Source organism: Schistocerca serialis, chromosome 1, assembly GCF_023864345.2.
Source record: "Schistocerca serialis cubense isolate TAMUIC-IGC-003099 chromosome 1, iqSchSeri2.2, whole genome shotgun sequence".
NCBI classification, from domain to species: Eukaryota; Metazoa; Arthropoda; class Insecta; order Orthoptera; family Acrididae; genus Schistocerca; species Schistocerca serialis.
The window spans coordinates 204,668,596-204,680,887 of record NC_064638.1 but is presented as its reverse complement, the minus strand read 5'-3'; positions in this window follow the sequence as shown (position 1 = coordinate 204,680,887).

Below are 12,292 nucleotides of genomic sequence, written 5' to 3'. Positions count from 1 at the left end.
AGACTTATTAAACATGGTTTTTCGAAACTCCTTCACCAGAGAAGACGAAGTAAAAATTCCTTAATTCCAGTCAAGAACAACTACCAAGCTGAGAAACATAGTAGTATATATCCTTGGTGTAGCAAAGCAGCTTAAATCACTTAATAAAGGCAAGGCCTCCGATCCAGATTGTATACCAGTCAGGCTCCTTTCAGAGTGTGCTGATACAATAGCTCCATATTTAGCAATTATATACAACCGCGCGCTCACAGAAAAAATCCGTACCTAAAGACTGGAAAATCGCTCAAGTCACACCAATGCCCAAAACGGGAAATAGGAGTAATCCGCTGAACTACAGGCCCATGTCACTTAAGTCGATATGCAGTCGGCTTTTGGAACATATACTGTGTTCGAACATTATGAATTACCTCAAAGAAAACGATTTATTGACACATAGTCAGCACGGATTCAGAAAACATCGTTCTTGTGAAACTCATCTAGCTCTTTATACTCATGAAGTAATGTGTGCTATCGACAGGGGATGTCAAATAGATTCCGTATTTTTATATTTGCAGCTTTCGACAGCGTTCCTCACAAGCGTCTTCTAACCAAACTGCGTGCCTATTGAATATCGCCTCAGTTGTGCGGCTGGATTCGTGATTTCCTGTCAGAAAGGTCACCGTTCGTAGTAATAGACAGAAAGTCATCGAATAAAACAGAAGTAATATCCGGCGTTTCCCAAGGAAGTGTTATAAGCCCTCTATTGTTCCTGATATATTAACGACATAGGTGACAATCTGAGTAGCCGTCTTAGACTGTTTGCAGATTATGCTGTCATTTACCGTCTTGTAAAGTTACCCGATAACAAAAACTAATTTCAAAATGATTTAGGTAAGATATCTGTATGGTGCGAAAAGTGGCAACTGACCCTAAATAAAGAAAAGTGTGAAGTTATTCAGACGAATACTAAAAGAAATCCGCAAAATTTCGATTACGCGATAAGTCACACAAATCTGAAGACTGTAAATTCAACTAAATACTTAGGAATTTCAATTACAAATAACCTAAACTGGAACGATCACATAGATAATGTTGTGGGTAGCGCTAACCAAAGACTGCGACTCACTGGCAGAACAGTTAAAAGATGCAACAGGCCTACTAAAAAGACTGCTTCCACCACACTTGTCCGCCCTATTCTGGAGTATTGCTGTGCGGTGTGGCATCCGCATCTGGTGGGACTGACGTATGACATCGAAAAAGCTCAAAGAAGGGCAGCTCGTTTTGTATTATCGCGAAATAGAGGAGATAGTGCCATAGACATGATACGTGACTTGGAGCGGCTACCATTAAAACAAAGGCGTTTTTCGTTGCGACGGGATCTTCTCATGAAATTTCAATCACCTTGCGACGGGATCTTCTCATGAAATTTCAATCACCAATTTTCTCCCCCGATTGCGAAATCATTCTGTTGGCACCCATCTACATAGGAAGAAATGATCATCACGATAAAATAAGAGAAATCAGGGCTGGCACAGAAAAATTTAAGTGCTCGGTTTTCCCACGCGTCGTGCGAGAGTGGAACGGTAGAGAGACAGCTTGAAGATGGTTCATTGAACCCTCTGCCAGGCACTTTATTGTGAATAGCAGAGTAATAACGTAGGTGTAGATGTAGAACGCTGAAGATAACATGAGTAGATCACTTAGCTAATGAGGAGGTAATGAATAGAACTGGAGGAAGAGAAATTTGTGGCCCAACTTGGTTACAAGAAGGAATTCGTTGATACGACACATTCTGAGACATCAAGGGATCGCCAGTTTAGTACTGGAGGGAAGTGTGAGGCTTAAAAACCGTAGAGGGTGACCAAGAGATGAAATAGAGTAAAAAGTTTCAGAAGGATGTAAGCTGCAGTAGCTAATCTGAAATGAAGAGGCATATACAGCACAGTACAGAGAGATGCTACATGTGTATCTGTATACTAGAAGCATATTAATTGACAGGTTAGAGAAATGCATCCACTTTCAAATCTCTCTTTGATTATGGAGTTAGTGGTTACTGGAATTACGAATTTTCACAGACAGATGAAGTTCAAAGGTTTTCATTGCCTGCCATAGATTTTTAGATTACTTGAGTGTTCAACATCAAAAATTCATCTCCTGAACGAAAACGTTGAGAATCAATGGTCAATGTTGAAGAATATTATACATTACGCCATAAAGAGGTATGTGCCGAGCGAAGTTGTGAGGAGTGGAAAATACCTGCTGTAGTTCAATAGCCGTGTTAGAAAGCTGCTACAAAAGGAAAGAGAACTTCACTGCAAATTGTAACGTAGCCAACACAAACATAACGGAACCTAAATTAACATAAGGACAGGAGCAATATGTGAAGCGTTCAATGATATGTAAAGTAAGATTCTATCTTCTGACTTGCAGAAAATCTTAAGAAGTTTTGGTCTTACGTTAAATCAGTAAACGAATCGAAGCCATCTGTCCAGACCTCTGAGAAAGCTGAAATACTAAAAACCTTTCTCCAAACGTATGTCACTGTGAAATACACTACTGTGATTCCTACTTTAAATCGTCGCATAAATGTCAAAATGACAGATCTCCATGTAACTGAGCAGGGAATAGAAAAGCAACTTAAATCGCTAAGCAGAGGTAAGATCATTGAACCTAATGAGGTGCCAGTACTTTTGTACACAAATTACGCATAAGAGCCTGTTCCTCTACTAGCAGCATTGTACTGTAGGTCGCTGGAGAGGCAAATCGTTCCTGATAATTGGAAACAAGCACAGGAGATTCTCGATTTCAAGAGAGGTCGTCGAACAGATGCACAAAACAATAGGCGTATATTTCCAATGTCCGTCTGTTGTATAGTTTTGGAACATGTTTTATGCTCACGCGTTACTACTTTCCTGTAGACCGGAAATCTCCTTTGTAGGAAACATGAGTTCCGAAGACAATGATGGCGTGCTCGCCCTTGTGCCCTGCAGATTTTGAATCAAGGTGGACACATAAGGTGGCCTCACTTCAACCTGACGCCTCAGCATGGGATCTTGCCTATTTCACAAAGGAACGGTCCCATATAACCCCATTAGCAACTACTGCTGGACAACCATACGCTCCAGAACACAAGGCAATCGCTGTAGTCAATACTCTGGAAAACAACTTCAAGCCCTTGATGGAGCCACTAAACCCTGCACACGTCCAACTGGTGAAGGAACGACTTCACATTTACCTCTCAGCTTAAGCTGAAGACATAGAATGAGAGATTCCAACTACCACAGAGTAGGAAGGCCGATACTTTCTCCAACGCATGACAACCAAGAAGGTGCCAGGGAAAGATCAAATTAATGCCAAGATGCTAAAGCATATGTCTGCAGTGGACTTCACATACGGGGTATTTCACAATTCGTGTTACACACTGCTAGATGTTACAGAGGGAACGTAGTAGATCAGGTTTTACGTGGGAACCCATGTCCGGAAACGTCATCCAATGACGCTACAGACCTTCAAAGTTACAGGCGCAGGCGCCTGTAAATGTATGTGTGTACAGCGTGATTCCATGATGCTGTTACAAACTTTCAAGGATGATGGAGAAGGGTAAATGTATCAATTTGAGATAAGGGTCCCTTTACCGGGAACGAACTGGTCGAAAATTATAAACGAAAACTATTGTGATACCTCCGACAGTGGAATACATGGTACCGGTAGTGTTGTAGCTAGGATTGTAGGGTAGGCAACTTTCAAAGGTGGCAGTATCTACCAAAACAATAAAAAATGTACAGTAAACATGGGCTCTAAAATGCATACCTAAAGGGCTATGAGCACTTGTTGAGTAGAAGAAACGTGAACTATAGGTTTCCTTGTAATAGGTTAAGCAAGCCTGTTCATAGTCGGAGAAATGCATGGACATAATGACTAAAACAGGAGCATATGTAGTAGAACATCATGGAGTTTAAATGAACCTATGGACTGACGACACATTTGCCCGTTCACAGATTCAGTACTTTCATCCAGCGAGACGACACAAGGTTTATTGTGTGCACAAATACACTCAAAATTAATATATTTCATTATACTGTATTGCGTAAAACGGATCTTCCTTTCAAATGTGTATTATGTTATGTCGGTCAGTTTACAGTGCTATCGATTTCGGAGTTAGCATTTGTGGGACAACAGTTTCGGGGGACTCGAGATTAATGGGCTACACATTTAAATTTTTTGTAGGCTTGATGTTACATGCACTTAGAGACTGAATCCGGGACAATTTGATGGGATTTGAAGACGGTTGATTGTGCAGAGCATTTGGAACAGGCATCTGACGATGGGATTCTGGGGCCCCGAAATCTACTGCATTCTGAACAGAAGAATGAGATAAAAATACAACTGCAAAGAAAATCTATTTCATACAACTTCAGATTATTTCTATCAAAAATTTGCATGAAATCTGGTATTCATTTCCTACGGCGCTCACTGACACGGTCGTTTAGGGCCTACCAGCATCTCACGCTGTAGGGCGTTTCTATTAAAGTAATCACAGCCCGATTTATGTTGTTTGTGTTGTTACATACTGTATTTCCTTCTGTCAATACATTTTATCGCATTTTGGAGGTAATAACTGTCAGGATTACTTCTTGATTATAGCAGTGTACACTACCTTGTTTGGGCTGTCGACTGAGCTCTGTAATGTTTTGTATATTCTCTGCATTTCATCGAAGGTAGAAATTATATCATTTAAATAAAGATTAAAGTAGTAAATTCGACGAGTAATCTAGATAAAGATCAAATTTACACCTCTGTCTACCCTACGTTTTTCCCTTCCTAAGAGGATTTGTTAAATTTGTTAAAGACGTTAATTCCACCTTCAGAGAGAAGGGCACGCAAATGGTGTTCAGTCTCCATTGCATCGATCTATACAATCAAGATGACCTATTTGGAAATCATTAAGACTACTGAATTAATTATGATAAGATCTAGAGTTGTAAAAGATTAGATTTCATTCATTCAAACGTTGCTGTGCGAGACTTGGAGAAGAATAAAAAGGAAAAATTGTATCAAACATTTTCATTATTAATTTAAAATCGCATACTACTGATAGCTAAGTCCCCAGATCCTGTCTCTATTACGTGGTCCTAATTGCTTTTATAAGAACTGCCCCACTTTTAATTGCCTTTCCTGAGGCCCATGGAACGGAAATTAAAACTTTCATTGTAGTAGGGATGGACCTTATAGCTGTTCTCATTCCTTACTAGATTAATGTAAGCTATAGTAGAAATCAACTACAGATAACGAAATAACGTTACTCATTCGCGTATACAATGCCATTTGTCATCAGCAGCTTTCATTTTGTCTATATATTTTGAATGAGATACAATGTTTAGATATTCTTAGAGCTTTTCTGTTTTAAATTTTGTGCTGTCTCTTCTGCTGTCTTTACACGTCGAAGCCTGACGCGTTTCATCACTTTCCGATGCTAAAATTCCGAAAGAGCCAGTTTACAGAACCTGTGGCTTATTTGTTGTCAGTGATATATCACTTTACTCGCCACTTTTTGTTCCATTTTGTTGATCAACATTACGAGAAGAAACTATATGTAATTGTCTTTCCATCGACATTTTAGTAGCGGCTTCGTAATTTTCGTCTGATTTACGCATGATACTGACGACTGCGGCTAAAAAAACATAATGATGGTGCTGAGGATTCCATAGTCAGATGCAACAGGGAGCACAGTTTGTGAGCAGTAAGTCTTGCTCCAGCACCGAGGAGGCGACGTCTTGTCGGTGACAGGATGTGACGTCACCAGTACCCAAACAGAGTGGAGTGCGGGCGGCCTACGGCTAGGAACCGCTCCGAACCGGACAGCCGGGTGCGTGGTTGTGGCAGTCACATCCTTCGTCACAGGTTGCCATTACAGCTGAGCTGCAGTGGTCCAGTAGCACCCCTTTAAGCTAGGTTGCTACATTTCATGCTTTTTTTTATGCGGAACGCCACGAATTCCAACCTCTACGTTTCAGAGCAGCAACTGCGCTCCATGTCCTCAATTATTTGCTGGATGTATTACAATATCTGTCCTCTCTCACAGTTTTTAACCTCTGCACTTCCCACCAGTTGCATGGAGGTTATTTCTTGATGCCTTAGCACATTTTAAGGATTCTGCTCCTGCTTTTTGTCAGCGTTTTCCGTGTGTTCCTTCTTCGTCGATTCTAAGAAGAACTCCTCATTCCTTATGTTATTAGTCCACCTGATTTTCAACATACTTCTGTAGCACCACATTTCAAACATCTCAATTGACTTCTATCATGGTTTTCCTGTAGTCAGTTATTCGCTACCGTACAATGGTGTGCTCCAAACCTACATTCCCAGAAATTTCTTCCTGAAAGTAAGGCCTATGTTGGACACCACTAGATTTATCTTGGCCAGGAATGTCCTCATTGCCTGGGTTAGTCTGCTTTTTGTGTCCTGCTTGCTATGTCCATCATGGCTTATTTTGCTTCCTTAACTTCGTCGGCTTCGTGACCGCCAATTTTGATCTTAAGTTTCTCGATATAATAATTTCTGCTTCTTCTCATTACTTTTGTCTTTTTCCGGTTTTCTCTCAGTCTGTCTTCTGTACTCCTTAGACTCTTCATTGCATTCAACATATCCTATAATTCTTCTCCACTTTTACTGAGGATATCAATGGCATCAGTGAATCTAATCATTGATATCCCTTCAGCCTGAATTTTAACCACACTCTTGAACCTTTCTCTTATTTCCGTCATTGCTTCTTCGACGTTGAACAGTAGGGCCGAAAGACTGCATCCCTCTCTTAGACCCTTTTTAATCAGAACCTCGTTCTTTGCCTTCCCTCTTGGTTTCCTCTTGGTTCGTGTACGTATCATATATCACCTATCTTTCCCTGTAGCTTGCTCGTATTTTTATTAGAATTTCGAACATTTTGCACCACTTCACGTTGTCGAATGCTTTTCCTTGATCGACAGATCCTATGAGCGTATCTTGATTTTTCTTCATGCAGCGTCAGAATTCCCTCTCTGGTGCCTTTACCTTTCCTAAAGTCAAACTGATCTTCATCTAACAGATCCGCAGTTTTCTTTTCCATTGTTTTGTGTGTTGTTTTTATCAGCAGGTAGAATGCGTTAGATGTCAAGCTGATTGTACGATAGTTTTCGCACCTATCAGCTCTTGCTATCTTCGGAACTGTGTATATGAAATTTTTCCGAAAGTCTGATATTATGTAAGCAGTCTTATAGACTCTACACTTCAGCTTAAATAGCCCCTTGATTGCCATTTCACCCAGTGATTTTATAAATTCCGAGGGAATGTTATCTAAGCCTTCTGCTTTATTTGATCTCAAGTCTTCCAGAGCTCTTTTATATTCTGGCTCTAATACTGGATGCCCTGTTTCTTCCTATACTCCTTTTTCTTCTTCTATCAAGTTATCAAGTAAGCCCTCCCCCCTCATAGAGGCCTTCAATGTGCACTTTCCACCTATCTGCGTTTAACAGTGCAATTCCCGTTGCACTTTTAATGTTACTACCGTCGCTTTTTTTAAATTTTACCGGCGGCTGTTTTGACTGTTCTACATCCCAATCAGGTTTTTCGCGATTTTTTCACGTTTTTCCTGCGGCCATTTCGCCTTTGCTACCCAGCGCTTTCTGTTTGTTTCATAGCTAAGTGATTTTAATGCTGTACACTTGTCTTTTAGTGAACTTCTTCCTTCCGTCGATCAGTTGAAGTATTTCTTCCGCTACCCAAGGTTTCTTCGAAGGTACCATCCTTGTGCCTATGTCTGGCTATGAAACATCTGCGAACGTCCTTTTTAGAAATGGCTAGTCCTCTTCAACTGAACTGCCTACCGTGATATTCCTTATCGCAGTACAAACATCTTTATCAAACTTCAGACGCGTCTCATCGATCCGCATTTCTGAAGTATCCCACTTCCTTCCACACTGTTTCTTCCGTATCACTCTCTTAAACTTCACTTTACTATTCATAATTACTAAATTACGGTATGATCCTATATCTGCTCCTGGGTAGGCCTTAAAATCTAATATCTGATTTGGGAACCTCTACCTAATCATGAAGTAATGCAACAGGAATCTTCCCTTGTCTCAAGGTCTTTCACAAGAGTATATCTCTTCCTCTTGTGATTCTTGAATAAAATATTCGCTATTACCATCTGAAATGTATTGCAAAACTCAGTTAGTCTTTCTCCTCTCTCATCCGTAATCCCTATTTCGTATTCTCTCGTAATCCTCCCCCTAAGATCGCGTTCCAATCCCCATGCTTATTAGATTTTCTTCTCCTTTTATACGTTGAATTTCCCATTAAACATCCTCACATACTTTCTCTGTCTCTTCATTTCTGCTCGCGAGGTCGCCATGTGTATCTGATTAACGTTGTCGGCGTTGATTGAACAACCCTATCACTGAACTTTTTACAGTAGCTCATCTGCCCTACATTTCCATTCATAACGAATCCTACTCGCGTAATAACGTTTTCTGTTGTTGATATTACCCTATATTCGCGTGACCGGAAACACCTTCCTTCCATTTCACTTAACTGACACCCACTGTACCTGGACTGAGCCTTTGCATTTCCTTTCTCAGATTCTCTAGCTATTCTACTACGTTCAAACTTCTGACATTTGCAGCTCCGACTCGTAGAATATTAGCCCATTGATGATTATTCCATCCTTTTGTCATATCACCTCCGCCTTGGCAGTTCCTTCCCAGAGATCCGAATGTGGGAGTAATCCAGAATTTTTTGCCAGTCATCATGACACTTTTTCAATGATAGGCCATGTTCTGTGTATATACATTATGCATCTTTAATGCAGTGGTTTCCATTGCCTTCTACATCGTAAAGCCGTTTATCATTCCTGATCCTTCCACCTTTTTGGAGCAATTTCCCATCCCAAGGGCAAGAGAGCGCCTAGAACCTCAGTTTGCTTCTCTGCTCTCTTTGACAAGGCCGTTGGCAGTTGACTTCTTATGTTGCAAGTCTTAGGCCGCCATTGCTGATGGTTTTTATTCTAAATTTAAGCAGTGTCTGGGTTCTAAACCGGGACTGAGAACATTTCGATTATTAACTATTCCAGTTTTTGAATGCCTCATGCCTAGACTTAACTGCTGTTTCACAATCCGCCTTACACCAAGGGTATTTTTGTTTCTTTCGAAAGGAATTAAATTTTGTGGTATTTTGATGAACTTTTCTTTTAGGCTTTGCCAATTGTTGGATCGTCTTTTGTCAAGTTATTTTGTTAGAGTTGGGATTATTTTAACAGTGTCAAGTTTTGGGATAACATTTTTTGTTTTGAAGAGTTTTTGAGGTTGAAGATTTACTTTTATTTGAGTTAAATAATGGTCAGAATCAATATTAGCCCCTTTCCTACATTGGACATTTAAAATTTCTTTGTAGTTATGGTATAAAATTGCTACATGATCTATTTGAAATTCACCAATAAATGTATTGGATGCCCGCCAAGTTTTTTTGTTTAGAAGGGCTCTTTTTAAAATGTGTTCACATGATGTTAAGGTTAAAATTTTTGCGCGTTTGAACAAGTCTTTGGCCATTTTAGTTTGTCCATTTATGTGCAGGAAATCCACCCACCGTTTTCTTGTATTTTTTCTCTTTACTTAATTGAGCATTAAAATCACCCATTAAAATTTTAACATGGTTTGAGGGAATTTTCGAGATGATGCTTTCTAACATTTTTCAAATTTCATAAACTTCAACAGCTTTTTAAGGTTATCCTCATTGACTGGCATATGGGCTTAATTAATGTGTATTTGTTATTTGCGCATTTAAGGGAAATTGTCATTAGTCTATTATTAATGGGTTTTACCTCCGTTATTGATTTCAAAATATTTTTGGAGACTGCAAAAGCAGCTCCCAAAGGTGGTGTATTATTAAGCGTTTTTTATCAGTTTTAATCTTAAAAAGACGATGATTTCCGAAATCCATGGTGTTGTCCGCCATTTGTGTTCCTTGAAGTATCGAAATTTGAATCTTCTGTTCTTTTAACGTATCTTCCAATTTATGAGGTTTACTTGGTTGCAGAAGTGTTTGTACGTTAAGTGTTGCAAAAAATTTATTTTTTTTTAGTTTTAAGTTAGCCAGAGGACTCCGACTCCCTCTTTGGATCGCATTGCATCTTAAATTGGCTGCCCCAGAATCCGAAAGACTAGTTGCGCCAGTGATACTGGCGGTGGGCTGACCACCTGGGGTAACACTGTGATTATCAAAGTTATCCATGATAATTGTACCTGGAATCATGTGGGGTTGAGGAGACTCATTGAGTGAACTCTGATTGTTAAGATATAAATTTCAGCCGCACCACTGGTGAACAGACACTGACCACTTTGCCACTTGCTACAAGATAGACGAAAAGTGGATCTGCTTTTGTTTTACCTTGGTCCAGGACTGCTTATTCGGTATTCTCAGCTGCCCACCATATCTGATGGAACATTCATATCCGCCACCTGTGACCCGTCCAGTACCCTAGGCAAGATCGGCGTATTTTCTTATGTATATATATATGGCGCTGTAATAGTCACAAACGTAAGTGTACGTGGTATCACGTAACATTCCGCCAGTGCGGACGGTATTTGCTTCGTGATACATTACCCGTGTTAAAATAGACCGTTTACCAGTTGCGGAAAAGGTCAATATCGTGTTGATGTATGGCTGTTGTGATCAAAATGCCCAACGGGCTGGTGCTATGTATGCTGCTCGGTATCCTGGACGACATCATCCAAGTGTCCGGACTGTTCGCCGGATAGTTACGTTAATTAAGGAAACAGGAAGTGTTCAGCCACATTTGAAACGTCAACCACGACCTGCAACAAATGATGATGCAGTCACGGCTAATCCTCACATCAGTAGCGGACAAACTGCGCGAGAATCTGGAATCTCAAAAACGTCGGTGTTGAGAATGCTACATCAATATCGATTGCACCCGTATCATATTTCTATGCACCAGGAACTGCATGGTGACGACTTTTAACGTCGCGTACAGTTCTGCCACTGAACACAAGAGAAATTACGGGACGATGACAGATTTTTTGCACGCGTTCTATTTAGCGACGAAGCGTCATTCACCAACAGCGGTAACGTAAACCGGCATAATGTGCTCTATTGGGCAACGGAAAATCCACGATGGCTGCGACAAGTGAAACATCAGCGACCTTGGCGAGTTAATGTATGGTGCGCCATTATGGGAGGAAGGATAATTAGCCCCCATTTTACCCATCGTAGTCTAAATGGTGCAATGTATGCTGATTTCCTATGTAATGTTCTACCGATGTTACTACAGATGTTTCACTGCATGACAGAATGGCGATGTACTTCCGACATGATGGATGTCCGGCACATAGGTCGCGTGCGGTTGAAGCGGTATTAAATAGCATATTTCATGACAGGTGGATTGGTCATCGAAGCACCATATCATGGCCCGCACGTTCACCGGATCTGATGTCCCCGGATTTCTTTCTGTGGGATATTTGCTCTCGTGATCCATCGACAACGCCTGGCAGTATGTGTCAGCGCATTGTCAATGCATGTGCGAACATTACGGAAGGCGAACTACTCGCTGTTGAGAGGAATGCCGTTACACGTATTGCCAAATGCATTGAGGTTGACGGACATCATTTTGAGCATTTATTGCCTTAATGTGGTATTTACAGGTAATCACGCTGTAACAGCACGCATTCTCGGAAATGATAAGTTCACAAAAGTACATGTATCACATTGGAATAACCGAAATAAAATGTTCAAACGTACCTAAGTTCTGTATTTTAATTTAAAAAACCTACCTGTTACCAACTGTTCGTCTAAAATTGTGAGCCATATGTTTGTGACTATTACGGCGCCATCTATCACAAAGCGAAAAAAGTAGTCCAACTAAAATATTCATATTTCTTTACGTACTACACTAATATGTAATAAACAATGGGGGTTCCTATTTTTTTAAAAAAAACGCAGTTGATATCCGTTTGACCTATGGCAACGCCATCTAGTGGGCCAATCACAGCGCCATCTGGTTTCCCCCTTCAAGCTAGACAAGTTTCGTTCTTTGTAGTTTTTTCGTTTGACGCTTATTTCGTAAGATATTTGGCCCGGTCACGATCAATGGACCGCCCCGTACATATGATAAAAACTATTATTAACTGTCAGTGAAAGGCAAGATTCATAATCGATGTTTGGTGTGCTATGTATTCGTGTTCTTAAAAATGGTTCAAATGGCTCTGAGCACTATGGGACTTAACTTCTGAGGTCATCAGTCCCCTAGAACTTAGAACTACTTAAACCT